Source organism: Canis lupus, chromosome 37, assembly GCF_011100685.1.
Source record: "Canis lupus familiaris isolate Mischka breed German Shepherd chromosome 37, alternate assembly UU_Cfam_GSD_1.0, whole genome shotgun sequence".
In the NCBI taxonomy this organism is placed as follows: Eukaryota; Metazoa; Chordata; class Mammalia; order Carnivora; family Canidae; genus Canis; species Canis lupus.
Window position 1 is genome coordinate 2,936,296 of NC_049258.1, and position 22,651 is coordinate 2,958,946.

Here is a 22,651-nt window from a genome sequence, read left to right on the forward strand (position 1 = left end):
TTTCTCACCCCCAGGAATGCATGCTCTCTGATACTGGAATGAGAGTCACTTATTTTAAATATTTAATTAATTTATTGATTATATTATATTATTTATTGCCACCTAAACTTTTCAAAATAGTGCTACCTACGAATATTTTATAAAATGCTCTGTATTTGTGTTCTACTATATTAGCAGCAAATAATTTACTACATGATACTATTTCCTTTAAAAATTTTTAACAACTAGGTGCCTGGGTGACTCAATGGTTGAGCATCTGCCTTTGGCTCAGGTCATGATCGTGGGGTTCTGGGATCGAGTCCCACATGGGTCTCCCTGCATGGAGCCTGCTTCTCCCCCTGCCTGTGTCTCTGCCTCTCTCTGAGTGTCTCTCATGAATAAATAAATAAACACATCTTAATAAGATAAAAATTTTTACAGTTCAGTATTAGTTATGTCATCCTTATTATAATTTTAAATGTACTCAGTGAATGAAGCCAATACCTTCATACTGTGACTTCTCCATTTACTTTTTTTTAAACGATGTTATTTATTCATCTAGGAAGAGAGAGAGAATGTGAGTGGGGTTGAAGTGAGAGAGAGAGAGAGAATCCTAAGCAGACTCCCTGCCAAGCACAGAGCCCAATGCGGGTTCCATCCCAGGATGCGGAAATCATGACCCTAGTGGAACCCGAGAATTGGATGCTCAAATGACTAAACCACTGAGATGCCCCCTCCATTTTCTTTTCTTCAACTTCTTAGCAAACATTTTGGAAACACAAGAAATTAAAAACAAAGTAGTATAGCAAATAACCGTCTTGTAGATTCTGTGACTGTTTCATCATCTTTGTTTTACCTCTCGATCTGCAAACTTTGGTATTGCTGAACCATTTGAATGTGAGTTACTTATATTTTTGATAATTCACCCTTAAACAGGTCAACATGCTTTTCTTAATAGACACCCCCCCTACATAGCTGCACTAATGGCACACCTAACAAGATTAAATATTCTATGATATTTCCTAAATTATAATTTATAAGCAAATTGCCATACATTCCAAACATATATTTTCTACCTTATAACATTTTTGAACCAGGATTGAATTGTTTCCAACACCAAATGTGATTTTTAAAAATGTTTCTTAAATCAATTTTATTCTAAAGAGTTTTCCATACTTTTTTAGACTGACTTTTTTTAAGACTTTATTTTTCAGGGCAGTTTTAGATTTACCACAAAATTGACTGGGACTGCAGATTTCCAATATACCCCCGACTTGCGCACATGCATAGCTTTCGTCTGTTATCATCATTCACCTGAATGGTTTTGTTTTGTTTTGTTTTTAACAAGGATGAACCTATATAGATATATCACAATCACAGTCCATAGATCACCTTAGGATTCATTCTTCATATACATGTTATGGGTTTGGGCAAATGTGTAATGACATAAATGCATCATTGTAATATACAGAGTAGTTCTTCTACCCTAAAAATGCTCCGTTCTCCTCCTATTCACCTCTGCAACCCTGAACCCCTGTCAACCACTGATCTTTTCATTGACTCCATAGTTTTGCCTTTCCCAGAATGTCCTATAAGTGGTATCCTACAATATGTAGGCTTTCAGATTGGCTTCTTTGATTTAATAATATGCATTTAAGAGTTCTCCATGTCTTTCCTGGGCCTGATAGCTCTTTTCTTTTTGGAGATGGATAATATTCCATTGTCTAAATGTACCACAGTTTATCCATTCACCTACTAAAGAGCACTTTGATTGCTTCTAAGTTTTGCCAACTACGAGTAAAGCTGCTACAAATATGAACACCCTTGTGAAAGTTTTTTGTGGACATAATTTTTTAACTCCTTTGGGTATATACCTTAAAATTCTATCATACAGTAAGTTTATGTTCAGCTTTGTGAGACACCACCAAACTGTCTTCCAGAGACTACTGTGACTGTTATCATTTTGCCTTTCCACCAGCAATGGATGAAAATTCCTATCTGTTGCCGCACATCCATATCAGAATTTAGAGTTCTCAGTGTCCCTGAATTTTGACCATTCTAACAGATATATGGTGGTATCTCATCATTGTTTTCATTTGTATTTCCCTGATGCTCTCTATGTGTTTATTTGCCATCTATACACCTTCTTTGGTATGATGTCTCTGAAGGTGTTTGGCCCATTTTTAAATTGGGTTGTTTTCTTATTGTTGAGTTTTAAGTGTTCTTTGTATATTTTGGGTAACAGTTATTTATCCCATATGTCTTTGCAAATATTTTCTCCCAGGCTGTGGTTTGTCTTTTCATTTTCTTGATATTGCCTTTTATAGAGCAGAAGTTTTTAATTTTATTCAAGTCCAGATTATCAGTTCTTTCTTTCATGGGTCATATCTTTGATGTTGTATATACAAAAGCATCATAATACACAAGGTCATCTGGTTTTCTCCTGTTATTTTCCAGTTTTATAGGATTGCATTTTACATTCAGGTTTATGACCTATTTTCAATTAACTTTTGCAAAGGGTATAAATTCTGTGTCTAGATTCTTTTTTGTATATAAATGTTCAGTTGTTCTAGCACCATTTATCTAAAGTACTATCACTGCTCTGTGAATCCCTTCACTCCTTCGTCAAAGATCAGTGGACCGTACTCATAGAGTTTTATTTCTGGGCTCTATCCTGTTGCATTGCTCTGTCTATTATTTCACAAGTGCTACATTGTCTTCATTACTGTAGCTTTATAGTAGATCTTAAAGTGGGGTAATGTCTGTCCTCCAACTTTGTTTCTTCAATATTGTGTCCTTTGCTACCCCATATGAACTTTATATTAATTTTATCAATTCCATGAAATAACTTTCTATGATTCTGATTGTGATTGTGTGGAATTTAAATATCAGTTGAGAAGAACTAACAGCTTGAAAATACTGAGTCTTCTATAGGAACTTGGGGCACTTCTACATTACTTAGTTTTTTATTTATTCAACAGTTTTATAGTTTTCTTCATAGTCATATTTTGTTAGCTTTATACTTAAGTATTTTTGTAGATGCTAATATAAATTATATGTTTCCATTTCAAATTCCACTAGTTTATTCATAATATATAAAAAAGTAATTGACTTCTGTATATTAACCTTGTATTCTGAAATATTGCTATAATTGCTTGTTCAATCTAAGAGTTTTTTGGTCAATTATTTTGAATTTTCTACACAAATAATCATGTTTGCTGTTAACAAATATAGTTTTATATCTTCCTTCCCTATCTGTATACTTTTCATTTTCTCTTCTTGCCTTGTTGCATTAGCAAGGACTTCTAGTTGATTTTGAAGAGGAATGGTGAGAGGAAATCTCCTTCTTTTACACTTAATCTTACTGGGAATGCTCTGAATTTTTCACATTTAAGTATGATGTTAGTTATAGATATCTTACAGATAGGCTTTATCAAGTTGAGAAAGTTCCCCTCTATTCCTGAGTTACTGAGAGTTTTATCATGAATGTGTGTTGGATTTTGTCAAATTCTTTTTCTGCATTTAGTGTATAATCATGTCATTTGTCATTTTTAGCCTGTTGATGTGATGGATTACATTAACTGACTTTTGAATGTTGAACTAACCTTGCATACTGGGATAAACTCCATTTGGTCATGGTGTACAATTCTCTTCTAAATTGTTGGTTTCAATTTACTAATGTTTTGTTGAGGATTTCTGCAGCTATGTTCACAAGAGATATTAATCAGTAGTCTTCTTGTAATGAATTTGTCTGGTTTTGGTATTAGGATAATCCTGGACTCAAAGAATGAGTTAGGAAATATTCCTTCAGCATCTGTCCTTTAAAAGAGACTGTAGATATTTGATATACTTTCATCCTTAAGTGTTGGATAGAATTCACCAGTGGATCCATTTGAACCTTAGACCAGTTTTTGAAGAGTCACAGATATTTTGAAGATCAGTGACCCTAAAATATTAGTAAGCGTTGAATTACCCAGGAATCTGTTAAAACGTAGATTCTGATTCAGGAAGCTCATGGTTGGGCTTGAAATTGTGCAAATGTAATACAACTTCCAAAGGATACTGTAGATCTGAGACCCATGTTTAAGGTTTTAGAAAGTCCTGCATATTTAGTTTTCTTCTTCATTACTGTTTCCTTTGGTAAGTATTATTTTGCTAAAATCTCAATCTTCAGTATCTCTGTAAATTATAAAATAGGTATATAAGCTTGATTGGATTTATGTTAAACATTTTGGCCATAATATTTGATAGCTAGTGTTCTGTATTTCATATCGCTGCACATGAAGAGGCACATATCATGTTGCTCCACTATTAATGATGCTAATTATAGCAATTTGGTAAGGTGATTATTGCCCAGCATTAAAGTGTTTTTATTTATTCTTTTGCATTTATCCTGGTACCTGTGGGTTGCTACTTTAAGATCAATGTATATATTTTGTTTCTCAACAGTCTTCTTTGTGTGTATGTGTGTGTGTTTTGGTGTTTTTTTTTTTTGTTGTTGTTGTTGCTGTTTTCAAGACCTTATTTATTTATTTGAGAGAGAGAGAATGAGAGAGCGACAGCAAGAAAAAAGCAAGGGTGCGGTGGGGGGAAGACAGAGGGAGAGAGAGAGGTAGGCTCCCTACCTAACTGACTGAACCACGCAGGTGCCCCATGTATGTGTTTTAATGTGGATACTTTTATTTTCATCATGGTTTCAATGTCCACTAGAATAGTATTTATAAACAACACCACCAATAATGATCAACCCACCACATTGTAAACCTGCATAAATTTACCAGTAATAGGTTTAAGAACAAAAATTCATTCAAGGCTTTGGCGCTGCATTTAGCTAAAGAGACAGACAAGAAAGAGAGAGAGAGAGAGAGAAATTGCAAATACCCAAATTTTATCACTCTAAACTGAAACTTAAAACAGCCATTAAAAAGAGTATAATATTGTTTTGATTATACTCCTTCCTATGAAAAAGAGCAAAAAAATGCAGGCACAACCACTAGGGGAGTTAACATAATGGCCTTACAGAAGCTGTCATCTTTTCCCCCTCCTCGGCCATAAGCAGGAGAACGGATGCTGATGCCTAGGTATGCAGCAGGAATGGGAACCGAATTGCTATCCTTCACATGGCCCCTTCCTTGACTCAGGGCCCTGTGGTTTTGAGTTTAAAACTTCTCTTAAGGGAGGACAGTTTAAACCATCAGCTGTCATTTGACTCAGTTGAGCTGTACATGAAATAGTGAGCAAAACACAGGTCAGGCCTGTTGCTTCTTTGCTAGTTCCAGGCCAACTGAAAGACTGCGGCCTGTGAGGACCAAGTCTGAATGTGGTTTGGAAACTCAGGGCTTGGGAAAGGCCATCTAGTATCTGGACAAGGAACAGCAGACAGTGAACATCATTGTGGTCCTGCAAAAAAATCCATGATTTTTAAAATTGTTGTTGTTAGACCAAAGACCCCAGCACCATCTTGCTGGGGTTTAGCACAGGAGTGTGCCTCCTTTGCTCTGCAGGATCCAGGAAAGGGTGGCCAAGGTCACTTTGCTTGATGTCTGCCCAAAGATTCAACCTTGCTAAGGTCCCCTAGGCAGTTTCTGCCTATTCACTCCTGACCTGTGGAAGGACCTATGCCCCCAGAACTTGGACACCTTCTGGATGGGTAACTCTATCAAGCACCCTAACAATCCGGGTGACCTGGTCTGGCATCATGCTATGGGGTTATTGCAATGGAGACAATTATGTGGCCTTTTGATCCAGGAGGGGAAAGAGAGGCTATGGAAAGAAGGGGCCCAAATGTGGTGGTGATAACCACCAAAATCTCTTCAAACGAATTGGAACCACTAGCCACATTATCTGTCCAGATCAGCACACTGTTACCTTACTTTGTGACTGCTTTCCAAGGGACAACCTGATTTCCATTTTGCCATTGTAGGCATTGAAAATTTACATTTACTCCTTTGAAGAACTTGAAATTCAGGCACTGTCTTATCTCAAAGGGTCATTCTATGTCCTCTTCGTGCTCTCCAACAGAGATCTAACTTCTTGTTTTGAGGATTTTTATCCATGAAATGCTTCTGAATTTCTTTGTCTTTATCAGCTACACCCATTTCTGTGGTTTTAATGGCCTGCTTGAGCTGTTTACTCTTAAGTCTTCCAAATTTTATTTTATTTTATTTTATTCTATTTATTATTTATTTTTATTTTATTTTATTATTTTATTTTATTTTATTTTATTTTATTTTATTTTATTTTATTATTTTATTTTATTTTATTTTATTTAAGTCTTCCAAATTTTAAAAACCAGTTAAGCCTGCACCCAGGACTCTCAAGTCCGATCTCAGTAATAGGTGGCTCATATTTGAGCTTCAAGGTTCGCATTTCAGTTTCTTTCTCTCAGTCAGCCCTTCCATTTCTTCACATTGGTTTTGGTTTCCACACCGTGATCTCTCCCTACAGCCAGAGGGTGTGGATTTAAGACATTTGTAGCATTGTTTTCATGACCAGACCTGTACTTTCCAGATTGCCTTGTGATGGGCTACAGTCAGCAATGTAGAAGCCCATTCTTCAAGGCTCCTTTATGGATGTCAGCTGATTCTTATACAACATGGGGTCATTTCCTTGTGAGGAAAGCACACTGTTACCAAATTTGTATTTTGTGGTTACATTAATCTACTCATGGAACTCTTATGAGTTAGGTGGGAAAAAAGAAAAAAAAAATTCCTTGTTCCTCATAGAACACACATGGCTTCAGGAGCTGCCTTTCCTCCTGGAGGAACTAAAGACATACTATCTATTCTTTGTAGATACATATCCCTTGTAAATCTTATATTTTTTCCTAACCTTTCAATTTATTTTCAGCTTAGTGGATGCTTTCTTTACTAGGCTGTCTCGATGTTAGTTTATTTCACTGCCAGGCCAAAACTGACCTGGGAAGTTTGTAGCATGAGGGCCTTTACATGGGAGCCCATGTAGGACAGGCCTTGTAATGGAGCAGAAGTTGCTAGTGTTAAATGGTCCTTACTGATTGCCCATAGCTGTTGACCTCTCTGCACTTATTTTCAGAGAAGATTCATGGACTGGAGTAGATTATGCTAGAAAAGCAAGGGCATTCAAGCCTGGGAGATCTGATGCTGCATTTTCTGCTCTGGTCTCCTAGAGGGGTCTCATCCCTTCTTGCCACTGCTGCTACTACTGTTCAAGAGGAAGAGACATGATTGCATTGATAATGAGATGTAATATGAAGCCCAGGAGAGGGGAGCTACTAATGCTTTTAGCTCCTGAGCTGCCACTGTTGTCCGATGGCTCTCTGGCTCACACCGAACTGATCGTCCAGGCCTTAAAGGCTAGATACGTAAGCCTATACCTAATGGTTTTAGCATCTAGCAATGACTTTTATTGAATCAGTTATTAAATTTGGAATTGCAAAATGATATATATTTTTTTTAATTAGTAGATGGCATTTTTCCAGGAAGAAGGAATTTTCTATTCCATACTTCCATACTTCTCCCTTTGGTATGCATTTCTATGAGTTTTGGGTTTTTGTTTGTTTGTGTGTGTGTGTTTGTTTGTTTGTTTGTTTTTCTTGTATGCTCATTGTTACCTATGTGGCCTGCAAGAGCCCCTTCAAGCTGGTTTTTGTTTCCTTTTGACATAACTTTTTTTTGGGGGGGAGGGGTACTTTCTTTCTGGAATTGTATCTAATACAGGTGAATTCAACTATATCTAACACTTGTATTCACCTGCCCCAGATCTGCTATCAGCCATATTCCCAACAATCTCTCATTCTTTTTAGCGGAAAATAGTATCTAGAAAATAAGACACTATCACTAGGGGAACTCATTACTAGTGAGATATCATTACTTTTAGGTTGTTTTAATGGATTATTTATTCACTTTGAATCCTATTTGCTTCATATAAGTCATATTGTGTTTGGCTAGATTACAACTCCAGATAAAATCTTTTGTAAAAGCAAACGTAAGTAGCATCTTTTTCAGGCTGTGGTAATCATCTGAACCAGAAAAGAATACGAAAGAAAGACTTTGAAAATATCTGTCCCTTGCTTTGGCACATGGATAAATGTGATCAGATAAAGAACTCAGGCACCACATATTTTTCTCCAAATCAGCAGATGTTTGTTTCCTGTCTTCTGTTTCTATATTTGATGAGTATGAGGTTATCCCTTTCTTTTGATTGGTTGGTCATAAGTGACTATTAAAAAAAAACAAAAACCTCTCTCCGTGTAATATGATTCTCCACAATTAAATGATGTCATGTGAGATTTTTGACATTAGATGATATCATTTCCATAATATATGATTTACCTTCTTTGATTAGCTTATCTAGAAATTTGGAGAAACATTTATAATCTCATGTTAGCATTTGAGCTAGAGAGCTACATTTTAAAGTTAGGGTAGAAAGGAAAATGCTATCCTGGGCAGGTTTCATCTGAAAGTCTTCCTCTGCAATTTTAGTCTCAGTTTGTTACGTATTCATCCCTGTGATCACCTTCCAGATGTACCTCTTCTGTTTCTTCCTGCTATCTTCATGGCGACCAGCTACATTTTTTATAAGTTGCTAAGGGTGACTCCCTGAAGTATATTGATACACTTTAATTTCGTATTTCACTATATATTTTCATCTCATTATTATTGTTGTTTCATTGCTGGAAAATCAACTTCCTTCAGAATTCATCCTTTGTAGGTTAGAAAGTTGTGATCTAAAGGCAGGGGAGAAGAAAAGGGTGCAAAGTTTACCCAAGTATTTTCTTTAATCATTTCTCTCAATATCTTCTTTCCTGTTGTGATATAAGAAAGGACCCAAAGTGGCAGAGTTTTCAGCCTGGTCCCTGCCAAGCTGAGGGATAAATTACAAGCCTCCTTTAGACTTTTCACCACATTTACCCACAATACTACACTGTGCTCATTTGTAGTAAGATTTGTGCATGCTACTGATTGGTTCTTCCAGTTTTTTTCTAAATTCTATTTTCATCTGGATAATATTGTCTGAACTCTGTGTTATTAGTTTGAGGCTTTTCCTAGTTTGGGAATAGGACTTTTATTTGGTGGGGATTTATTTCAGAAGCTATCATGAGGGAGGTCCAGATTTTAAATGTGGACTTGGGATGCCACCATATTTAAGGTCAGAGAAACTTAAAAAAACTGATGATTTTGAACCTCTACAAATCACTGTTCATTTCAGAAGTAAGGCCAGGTGCTTTCTGATTTTCTCATTCAATAGTTTAAAATTTTAAGTTCAAGAGAAGTTGGGATACAAAAGAAACATTTGCTTAGCTTTATTTTTTTTCCACCACCAATTTAAAAGTCACAGTGTAAGTTACCACCTCAGAAATTCTATTTGTATGTAGAGGAATATAGCCAGGTATGAGAGATTCTAAGTTTATTTTCCAGAAAAAGAAAAGACTATTTGTGAACATTAAATGTAAGAAAATCTAAATTTATTTTAGATGAGTCACATGAGTCAGACCTAAGCAAATGAAATACATATTTTTTCATATTGTGGAATGAAATTCTCAGTCTAGAAGTTGGAGACTGGGCACTTCTTTTGAAAAATATCAGGCCAGATTGAATGATACCATATGGTCAGTTCCAGTCTAGAACTTTATGTAACTGGAATCCTACAGTTTGTACTCTTTTGTGCCTGACTTCTTTGACTCAGCTTAATGATTTTAGATTTATCCTTTGTTGTCTAAGTAGATTTTTTTTTATTATTGCTGAGTGGAATTTCAATGTATGAGTTACCACAATTTATGCAATCCTCTATCGATGGACTTTTAGGATATTCCAGCCCTTAGCTATCATGAGTAAAACAGCTATGAACAAGCTCATCTTTTTATATGTCTTAATTTACCTTGACTAAATCATTAGAAATAACATTGCCAGGTCACTAAATAGATATACGTTTATTTTTTTTTTTAAATTTTTTTTTTTTTTTTTTTTTAATTTTATTTATTTATGATAGTCACATAGAGAGAGAGAGAGAGGCAGAGACATAGGCAGAGGGAGAAGCAGGCTCCATGCACCGGGAGCCTGACGTGGGATTCGATCCCGGGTCTCCAGGATCGCGCCCTGGGCCAAAGGCAGGCGCCAAACCGCTGCGCCACCCAGGGATCCCGATATACGTTTATTTTTATAAGAAATTGCCTATTTCTAAAGTGGCTGTGCTGTTTTTACATTCCTGTAAAGAATATATGAGAACTCTAACTTACCCACCTCTTTCTATATCTGCTATTGTCAGTCGGTTTTATTTGTTTGTTTTTAGGTATTCTGGTGGGTATGTAGTGATAATTAATGTTTTAATTATACTTCCCAAACTTATGTTGAATATCAAACCAGAAATCAAGCCTAATGTAGTTTGTAATTATTATACTTCAGCTATATATATATATAATAAGATTTAATCTATATTTGTTAAAATAGAACTTCCAAAAATAGGTAAAACGTCATGACCTATATAAATAAAAAATAAACATGTCAAATATTATGTTGATTAATGAATCAGTAAGATGTTACAAGTAGTTCAAAGGAAAATGTAAAAACCAGGGACATATATAGGCCAGAAATGTACAGATAGATGAAAAACTAGATTTTTCCCTGGGTGGTTAGAGAGAATCAACTGTTTATTAGACAACATACACTCCTATAACTATAAACAGGAATTGTTTGCATTGCTTTAAGTTATCGACAGGGATTTAAGTAGCTTGAAAAAAAAATGATACAAAGGCAAAATCACATAGAATCAGATAACCTTAAATATTTGCTCTAAATGATGAACAATTTTCCTTTGAAGACACCTGATAATTTTTTGTTCTATTTGAGAAACTTTCACAATTTTCCTTTACATCCTATACTTGATATTAAAATGATCACTGAAAAATTTTTTAAAATAGCAAAATTTTAGATGTTTATATTAAAATAAAATAATACTGTAAAAATATATATTGCTTCTCAGAATATTGCTCCTATTCTGTAATAATTAGTTATAGAAATGTGTAGACCTCCTTCTTTTGAAATTGAAATAAAAAATTATAGCAATATAAAAATAAAGTAAAATAATGTTTGCAATTCAAGAAATACAAACGCTTAATGATTAATTGTTTGTGTGTGATGTGTGCCAGGTGGCATACCCATAATCCTTTCACATATGAGATCATCCTCATCCAGCTTGTTAAAGTTAGGGACTAAATTAGCTAGTACATAAATCTTACTTTTTCTGATATTTTGGGACAAGGAATATGCTTATTTATTAAAAAAATATGTATTATATATATATATACAGACACGCAGTTCCCTGCACAGAATTAGGATGACTATTGGCATTTTAGCAACATATAATGACTATAATTTTATCTACTTATGAAAATGGTTATATCCATGGGAAGTATTCATCTAACCTTATCCATGGACAGTTACAGAAAATTTCTTTAACTTCAAGTAGCTCAGCTGTTATGTACTGACTAGATTGGTTTTAAGTTGGAAGGTTTTTATTTTGTTTTCTAAACGTAGCATGGTCCCTGTAGAGCCTAAAAGGGCTAGTATCCAAGATCTATAAAGAACTTATTAAACTCAGCAGCAAAGAAACAAACAATCCAATCATGAAATGGGCAAAAGACATGAACAGAAATCTCACAGACGAAGACCTAGACATGGCCAACAAGCACATGAGGAAATGCTCCGCATCACTGGCCATCAGGGAAATACAAATTAAAACCACAATGAGATCCCACCTCACACCAGTGAGAATGGGGAAAAGTAACAAGATAGGAAACAACCAATGTTGGAGAGGATGTGGAGCAAGGGGAACCCTCCTGCACAGTTGGTGGGAATGTGAACTGGTGCAGCCACTCTGGACACTGTGTGGAGGTTCCTCAAAGAGTTAAAAATAGACCTGCCCTACGACCCAGCAATTGCACTGTTGGGGATTTACCCCAAAGATGCAGATGCAGTAAAACTCCAGGACACCTGCACCTCGATGTTTCTAGCAGCAATGTCCACAATAGCCAAACTGTGGAAGGAGCTTCAGTGTCCATCGAAAGATGATGGATAAAGCAGATGTGGTCTATGTATACAATGGGATATTCCTCAGCCATTAGAAACAACAAATACCCACCATGTGCTTCAACGTGGATGGAACTGGAGGGTATTGTGCCTGAGTGAAGTAAGTCAGCTGGAGAAGGACAGACATTATATGGTCTCATTCAACAGGGAATATAAAAAATAGTGAAAAGGGATTAAAGGGAAAAGGAGAGAAACTGAGTGGGAAATATCAGAGAGGGAGATAGAACATGAGAGACTCCTAACTCTGGGAAATGAACAAGGGGTCATGGAAGGGGAGGTGGGTGGGGAGGGTGGGGGTGACTGGGTGACGAGCACTGAGGGGGGCATTCGATGGGATGAGCACTGGGTGATATGCTATATGTTGGCAAATCAAACTTCAATAAAAAATATATACAAATAAAATAAAATAAAATCCTATTCTATCCTGAGTTATGTATGTGGATTTGTCCTCCAAATTAGCATGAGATGAAGTGATTCTTCTAAAATGTACCAATTGTACAGAGAAAGGGAGGAATTAACTAATGAATACATTAAGCAAACAAGGATCAGAATGCAGGGGAAGGGGATAGAATATTCAGTAGGATGATTGTTTTTTGTTTTACCCCTAATGAATTCATCAATTTAATCTCTTACTGCTGGTTGCAATATTGGGTTGACAACCTATAATTTGTTCAGTCATTCAGTGAAATTTCATTGTGATTTTGCTAAATGGTAGTCACTGTTCTAGGTATTTGGGATACAGAATATAGTTTCACTGAAAACAGCCTGTCAGAGGAGATGGACAAGTTGAATTTTTTTGATAAATTGCAATATGTGTTAAGATAGAAATTATTTTCTCAGATAGTTGTGTCAATTTTAAATGAAGTATAAAAGATGTGCTACTTTCTCTTTGAAAAGCTGGTGGTTTAACTTTGAAAGGAAATCCTGATTTTAAATTGAATTACTTAAATTTATTTAATCTAGTTAAATGCCTTATTTGGTATGCTAAAATAGACTGATTTTTTATTTAATGCCTTTTAAATCAAAATTTGAAAGTATTTCGAGAAAACTTGTGGATATAGATTCAGAAGTAAGGAGAGACCCCATAAACCCTTTACTCAGCAGCCCCAGTGATAACATCTTGCAAAGTTGTAATACAATAATGTCACACCAGGATGTTGACAATGATATGGTCTAGATACTGAAAAACCCATCATCACATTCTTGCTGTCCTTAAAAAGCCTTACTAATGTCCTCTTCAATTCTCTTTGGCAATCACTAATATGTTCTCTATTTCTATAAGTGTGTCTTTCCAAAGGTCATATAATTGCAGTCATGTAGCGTGTGAACATTTAGGATTGTCTTTTTTGTCTACATTGTTCCCTGGAAATTCATCCAAGTTTATTGTGTTTATCAGTAATGAACTCATTTTTAGCGAATAGTACCACATGGTATGGATGTACTATAGTTTGTTTAATGATGCATCTTTTGAAGGGCATCTGTGTAATTTTTGGGTTTTGGCTATTATGAATAAAGCTCCTATTCATCCATACCTGCATTTGCATGAAAACATGTTTTTATCTCTTTGGAAAAAATGTGCAAGAGTGCATTTTGCTTTATTGTGTGGTAGTTGTATGTTTAGTTTTTTAAGAAACTTCGAAATTGTTTCCAGGGTGGCCTTACCATTTTACATTTCTACCAGCAATATATGTATGAGTGATTCAGTTTTTCTATATCCTCATAACATTTGGTGTTGTTACTATATTTTTTATTTTAGCCATTTTGACAGGATTGAAATGATACGATGGTTTTAATTTGCATTTTACTAATAGCTATGGATGTTAAATATCTTTCCATGTGATGACTTGCCATCTGTATATCTTCTTCTGTGAAATCTTTATTCATGTCTTTTGCCCATTTCTAGTTGGATTTCATTTTTCATTTTACTGTTGACTTTTAAGAATTCTTTATGTTTTTTTGTTATGAATCCTTCATCAGATATGTGATTTGCAAATATTTTCTTTCAGTCTGTAAGTTGCCATTTCACCCTTTAGCAGGATATTTCTCAGAGCAAATTTTTAAAATTTTGAGGAGAACCAATGATCTTTTCTATTATTTATTTTTATGGATAATGCTTTTGGTGTCAAATCTGAAAACTTTTTGTCTAGCCTGAGATCCAGAAGATTTTCTCTAGGCTGGCAATTCCTCCTCCTCCTCCTCCTCCTCCTCCTCCTCCTCCTTTCTTCTTCTTCTTCCATTGTCACTTTAACTTAAATTTGGATGTATATATTTAGAGTCCTTATGAAAAATAAAAAAAATTCTATGGGCAGGGAGAGATGTAAGCCATTACTAGATGTATTGAATTAGTTGAGCAAATTATTGTTAGGATTCTAAGAAAATTAATCAAAAACAAATGTTTTGATGATATGATAAAGATAACCTAGTTGGAAAATCAGTTAAGCTCCTGAGAATGGCTTATAGCTTGTGAAGATAAAGTATGATAAAGGTCCTTTAGAAGAGGAGCATAGAATACTATCAAAATCAAACTTTTCTTTTTCTAGAGCTCATCCTGTCTATGTCTACTTGCCATTTCTCAGAAATCTATAAACAATATTCATTGCCAATGGGAAGAAGTATTGTACTGATAATGCATACACATTTTTATTCTTATTAAAATGAGACAGAAAAGTTAACTTTAGAACATTTTATTTCCTGTAACTCAAGTAAATCTATGAAATTTTTTAAATTGCATTTTTTAAACAAAATTTATTTATTTATTCCTCAGACACACACACACAGAGGCACAGACACAGGCAGAGGGAGAAGCAGGATCCATGCAGGGAGCCTGACGTGGGTCTCAATCCCAGGACCCCAGGATCACACCCTGGGCCGAAGGCAGGCACTAAACCGCTGAGCCACCCAGGCTGCCCCTAAATTGCATTTAATAACACATCAATCTACTAAATAAAATGATACTTTATTGTATCATTTTCCTGCTTATAATGGGAATGTCTCCAATGAATGATCATTAACCATTATGGTTACTTTTTATTGGAATAATTTTTAAAAAGATTTTAATTTTTTTATTCATGAGAGACATAAAGAGAGGCAGAGACACAGGCAGAGGGAGAAGTAGGCTCCCTGCAGGGACTTGATGCAGGACTTGGTCCCAGGACTCCAGGATCAGGCCCTGGGCCAAAGGGAGATGCTTAACCACTGAGCCACCCAGGTGCCCCAGAAACAGAAAATTTTTAAGCAATTCATACTATAATGGCATGACTTAAAACTCAAGAATGGATATAGGATATCATCAAATGTAATTTGGGCATATAAAAATCTACTTTTTAATATATATATAATATATGTCTTCTTTTATTATGACATTTCTTTAAAAAAAAAAGATTTTATTTATTTATTCATGAGAGACACAGAGAGAGAGGCAGAGACACAGGCAGAGGGAGAAGCAGGCTCCATGCACCGGGAGTCCGACGTGGGATTCGATCCCGTGTCTCCAGGATCGCCCCCTGGGCCAAAGGCAGGCGCTAAACCGCTGCGCCACCCAGGGATCCCCAAAATAACTTCTTATTATGAAGGCATATTTTCTTGAGATAATTACTTGAAAATATTCGCATTTGTCTTAGCAATTATTGACTTATTCAGACACATAACAAATTCTATGCTATTAGGTAGAATAGCGTACTACTTTTTTTTCTACTTTTTTTCTTTTTGAGAATTTAAATATGTCTTAGCACAAAATTATATATTTTATATCTTATTTTATTTTTATTATTAACATACCTTCATAAAATTCTGTTTATTCTATCTTCATCCTAGGTGTTTTAGTCTTGCAAGTGGACTTTAGAGTCAACATTTTATTATCAATGTATAGTTTATCACAATGCAGAGACTGTAGCCATGGACACTTATAATATATTTAAATTTTGATGTGCCTAGTGCATGATTTTTTTAATGCATTTTTAACCAACAATAAATGGGATGCCTTATTTACAATGCCCTGAATTCAGTGCACTTTATCTAAATGAAGAAAATCAATTAGATATTTAATTATTTAATACACTTTTAGTCTTCTATTGAATCAAAATTATATTAATTCTTACCATTTTAATAATCCAACTCTTCTACTGGTCTGGAGATTACACATTTGTTTTTAATCTTTTCAACCTTAATCAGACTATTAATTAAAATTCATATGTCAATAACTTCAAATGTTTTTAAAAATAGTTCCTTCTAGGAATATTACAAGGGTGGTATGGTAGTTCACTAGTTGCTTTTCAATATCCATACATCCTTTCTAAGGTTAGAGGAAGTTTTATTATAGTCAGAAATTTAGCCTAGACTGCATTCTCATCTGGAGGTTCACCTGAGGGTCCACTTCTAGACTTAATTAATATGTGATTCTTGAAAGGATTCAGCCCCTTGATTGTTGGTATAAAGCCCTTACTTTAGTATCTTCTCTGTTTAATCACAATGCTGGATTTTTGTCATGTTACACTACATGAATTGAACTATATCCTCCCCAAATTATGTCTACCCCAAAGTTATTTGTGAATATAACTTTATTTGGAAATAAAGTCTTTGCAGATGTGTAATCGAATTAAGAAGAGGTTATACTGGGTTACAATGGGCCCAAATTTAAGATGACTGTTGTCTTTATAGGAAAAAGGAGATTGGAACACAGACACAAGCAAGTAGGAGAATATCATGCTAATGTGGCAGCATAAATTTCTCAAGCCAAAGAATAACCAAAATTGCTACAACCACCAAAAGGTATAAGAGGCATACATTGACTATCTTAAAATTCTAAACAAGGGCACTTGGGTGGCTCAGTGGTTGAATGTTTGCCTTTGTCTCGGGTTGTGATCCCAGGGTCCTGGGATGGAGTCCTGCATAGGGCTCTCTGCAGGGAGCCTGCTTCTCTCTCTGCCTGAGTCTCTGACTCTCTCTTTCTCTCTCTCTCTCTCTCTGTCTCTGAGCCTGATGTGGGACTTGATCTTGATCCTGGATCCCGGGATCACGCCGGGAGCCAAATGCAGACACTCAACCTTTGAGCCACCCAGGGGTCCCTAAAAAAAAAAAAAAAAAAAGAAGAATTCTAAGCAAAATGTTTTACAAATGAGGAACTGAGTTTTTAGAAATTAAATTAAATTATTTGATTAATTAAATGATTTGTTCTAAGTTATATAGGTTTGTTAGGACAGAAACACTTTCTGAACAAAGCTCACAGAACCACTATTATGCTAGCTGGCTGATATTTTTGGAATACTTAAATTTATCATATAGAAGGAGAAAAGTTTATTCCTAGAATTTCCCTGAATGAAATTCATTGATAGAAATGCACACACACACACACACACACACACACACACTTTCAAACATGTCACTTCATACCTAATAAACATGAATTGTTTCATAGTCCTATTGAAGGACCAAGTTTTGTAATCACAAGACAAATCATTAGGACAAAGAATCCAGCATCATCAGACTGTAAAACCGCTGACATACATAATAGATTTTTGGATAGAGTGGGTGTTTAGAGCTATAAGAGAATGAAGCCAATACCAAAACTAAGTCATAACACAAGGGAATACCCAGAGTTGATATATTGGATTCACGTTTATTATAATTAATCTCAGAGTATGGTGGATTGGATGATATTCCTGCCCTTTCCAAGTAGCAACTTTCTTAGTAAGGTGCAGGAAGGAGAGAAAGAGAGAGAGAGAGAGAGAGAGAGAGAGAGAGAGAGAGAGAACAAGAACAGAGTTAAACTAGAATTGTGGGGGTGGCAAGTATCTTGGTAGAATTTGATCATCATCTTAGAACAATGCTTGGCATATGTTAGGTGCACAATTAGATAGTGTTGAACAATTTAATGAATGAAGGGCTCGGGTTTTGTGTTTGTTTAGTTTTTATTTAAAAATTCCAGTTCGTGTAATCTAACTTTCAGGTGTACAATTTAGTGATTCACACTTCTATACCACACCCAGTGTTCATCACAACAGGTGCACTGCTTAATCCTAAGTGTCTTGGTTCTTAAGGAGTATGCTACTCCAAATTAAAAGCAATAATCTTTTCTGGGCTTTATTATGTCACAAGCTGAAAGTACACATGTAGGTCCTCCCCCAATTATCTATATTTGAGGCCTGGTGTGCTGTCTGGTTTTTGCTCTAGTTCTCTCAGAATGTTTCTAGGAGTTTTAGAAGATTGGTGATCTCTAAGACCCACTGGGATAATGGCACTTGGGCATCAGCATAAGGAATGGGGCCTGACATCCTCTATTTCATGATTGACCAATCAGCAGTCAACAAAAACTAAGTTGTACTTTTTATTGAATTTGTACGTATAATAGATGTGAGAAATCTATTAAACAGATAAATAAGTTACAAAAGCTACATAGGCACAAGGATTCCTAAGGATTTCTTACTAGGATAAGTTCCTGCTCCACTATTCTCCTTTTTTTTATGTGACCAGGGCCTGCTTACCTCTTAGTAGACCAGTTTTTCTGACTATATCCATGTCTTATACTCTGAGACAACTACTCCTAGCCTCAGGTTGGTTGATTGTTTTTGTACTGTGTGATATATATGAAATTTTTAAAAAATAATGTAACAGATTGATGACATATTGCCTAAAATTTGCAGTTTTTAAAAACATCATCATGGGCAGTTTAAAAAATATTGTGTCACCAATAGCCTGTTTTTGGAACTGCACTAATATTTGTCCATATTTTTCAAGTTTTGCTCATGAAGAGTTAAAACAAATTAAAGAGTGCATGGTCTGTCTGGAAAAGTGAATTACAGTTGTTTTGGAAAACAAAATAAAATAAATAAAACTTGAAGCCTAAAAAGTAAAAACTCAACATTTACATTACTAGTAGAAGGTGACTGAATATCTATGGATAAGTTAAAGAGGTTGCTTGAGGAAAGCATATAAGGTGACTGCCAACAAATTGATGCAAACAGAGTGAAGTTGATGGAATTAGAGGTGAGAGGAAAAAGAAAACTGATATTTTTTTTTAAAGAAAATTGATATTGACTAAACAGCCATTATTTACATCCTTTGCTCACATACAGTACTTCATATAAATATGAGAATGATTCTGTGGATAAGCAAATATAGCTGTTGCATTGCAGAGATTAGGGAATGGAAAAGTTATGCATACCAAGCAACTAGTAAAGAGGAATTGTGATTTAAGCACAGGTCTCTCTAATACCAAAACACATAGTGGCAATTGAATGGGGGGGAAAAATGTTGGTGTAGATGAGGGGAAACATGGCTCAATGCCTGAGGCTTCCAGAAAGTCAAAGCTTTTCCAGAATAGATGGAATTAGAGATTTAAGAACATGAACTACCTTGTGCCACAGTTATTTGAGAGTCGCATCAGTAACATCTAGAAATGTGTGCATCAACAGTTATTTTCCAGGGTAGAGATGAGCACAGAGGAGGAATTAAGAGTTTCTGAAAGGACATGCAAATAAAAAAGTTAATGAATATTATGAGTTTGTGTTTGAAGGATGGGATGGAAGTCTCAGAGGTAAGTTCTAGAACTATACAAATTTTGGTATTATTTTAGCAGAACCTGTGACGGAAGAAACAATGAGATTGAGTAGTTAGGCAAGAGAGAGATGAGAAAAGCCCTTAAATAAACTATATTCTAGAATAACCTTGGCTAAAAGATGCAGAGTGATTATGAAATATTAATACCATTATATATTTTAAAAAGTAAGATTTATTCAACTAGTTTATATTGAATGGAGGAGTTTTATATTTAAACAACATGTCTGAATTAGCCTTATAATGAAGATTTGGCACCAGAAATAACCTTTGGAGAAAGTTTGAACTAGAGAGTGGTGTCTACCATTTGGGTAGTTTCAGAAATTATACATAGATATAAAAATTTGCTGGCCTGTAAAAAGGCAAGCAATATGTTTTTGTTGAGTGAGCGTTGAATTATCAGAAGAAAGAATTGCCATAGGAGTTAAATACCGATATCCCGAAGTTATTAAGTTCTGGGATACGAATATTTAATGTAGAGTCCATGGGTCTGCGTATACTTCTAATGATCTACAACATGCCCCCCGCCCCCCACTCATCAATTATATGCAGAAGTTTGAGAGGGAGTGCTTATTTGCATTTCCTTGTGGTGAGGGACATTTTCATCATAGTCTCAAAGAAGTTTATGACTTGAGACTTTGGAAGGAAAACTAAATGTAGAAAGTATAAAATTAGAATAGATCAGCATTTGATGCCATTTATATCTACAGAATTGTTGAAAGGTAATTTTTAAAAATTATTAAATTCGAATTTTAGGAGATAGATTACATACCATTCTCCCATTTTAAATCTGAAATCGAAGTAAGATTCTTCAAAATATGTTGATTTTTATTTTAAGATATAAGATATTCAGGCTTAATTGACTTCAGATTATTACAATATCAATTATCTCCTTAAATTAAGATAGCATTGCCATTTGTAATTGTGGTTGACATACTTATATTTGACTTTTGACAGAGACATATACATTTTTTTGAGATGCAGTAACATATTATCATTATTATTATTTTTAAAGATTTTATTTGTTTATTCATGAGAGACACAGAGAGAGGCAGAGACACAGGCAGAGGAAGAAGCAGGCTCCCTGTGGGGAGCCCCATGCAGGACTCAATCCCGGGACCCGGGATCACACCCTGGGCAGAAGGCAGACGCTCAGCCACTGAGCCACCCAGGTGTCCCTATAGCAACAAATTAAAGATCAAACTGAGAAACTTGATTTGTGATAATCTTTTCAGTGACAAATTGAAGCTTACACTAAAAATATTTTGTAAAGACAAAATATAGTTTTCATGATTATTGTTACTCTTACTTCCTACCTAAATAATTTATGCCACAATAATTTACACATTACGAATATGCAAACTTTTCATCTGGACATTTTTGTGTTCATGGGAATCCTTTGAATGGATTAATGAGCTTATTAACTCGATGATTTTCTATAATGCAGACATCTATTAGTATATTTACATTAGAATTATTTTCTTCATTATTTTACAATATCTATTTTTACCACAGGAAAAGGATTTTTAAAAAAGAATTCAGTTTTATACATATTACAATGCAAAATGCAATTTTAAGGACAAAAATGAAAGCCACTCTAGTAACCAGTTTGTCCTTCAGCTCAAAACAGATTGTCTTAGAAATTGTATCCAAATCCAAATAATTAAGCAATTGTTTTTTGTTCTAATATAATTTTTCATAGTATATTTCTTAGAGAATATAGTTACATCTGTAACATGGTATTTTTTTTTATTTTTTTAAAGATTCATTTATTATTCATGAGAGACACAGAGAGAGGCAGAGACACAGGCAGAGGGAGAATCAGGCTCCATGCAGGGAGCCCAACATGGGACTTGATCCCAGGTCCCCAGGATTAGGTCCTGGGCTGACGGCGGCTAAATCGCTGAGCCACCCGGGCTGCCCCTGTAACATAATATTTTTAATGTAGTAGAAGAGGCAACATCCCAGGTTGATTATATTGTGTATGTAGACTGTAACAGTATTTTCCTGTCTTCCCTATTTATCGCAGGGAAAAATGACTGAAGGTTGGTGGGAGCTAATAAATGAAAATGACCAGAAAGCTTTTATAGCAAATTGATTAAAGCTTGACTAGTACTATGGACACTTCCCAAAGACTAGTGATAGATTTTAGGGGTTCATGCAAACCAACTAAAGAAATTTAGACCAGTTAGAGGAGAAGAGAGAACATTCTAAGTACTAATCATAAGTAGTGATTAGGCTAACAAAAAGCAAGTATGTCTTGCTTTTTGAAAGTTCATGTCATACCATTTTGTTTTTATGAAAGACTTACATTTGTTCTTTTGTTGGTAACTGAAAGAAATCTGATAGGATTTTCACTTTTATGAGAAAAGGCAAAAAAGCAAAAATGGGGTTCCGCATGTGTTTTGCGGTGAACCTTTATAGAGGCAGTGCATATCCAGAAGGGAAAGAGGGGCCCCACCAGGTTCTTTCCGCAGCAACTATACTCAGCATCTCAGCAACAAGCTGCCATCGTGTTGAACTCTGTGAGCATCTGTGCTTTATCTCTGGGTTTTTAATTTGGTTTTGTTTTGTGCATCCATAGGAAGATGTGTCTTAAGGAATCAGAAAAGCCTAAGAGACATTATTTAGGGGGTCTGGAAAGGCTCAAGCATTTCCCCACATGAATGAATGGTAATTGCTTCTTTGCTTTGCTCCATTTCAGCATATGAAAGCTTTCATAGGATCGCTCTACTTTCAGACAGTGGGGGAAAGCTGTATTATATAGGTGGTTTTGAGCCTTGAAAAATGTGGGGTTGGCTATAGCTCTGCAAGCATGAAATTGCTTCCCATAGCACCCTGGGCAAGCTAAGGTAATGAAGTCTTCATAACTTAATATGAATTAAGTTAACTTCATAAGTTAATATGAATTCTAGAGTTCCTTAGTCATAAGTGTGCACATCAAGAAGGATGCTATTTATTTACTAGATATTTTTTTCTCAGGAGTTAGGATTAGATCAACACAGAACTAGTTAGCTGGTTAGACACAGGAATTGAGGCAAAGGGAAAAACACTGT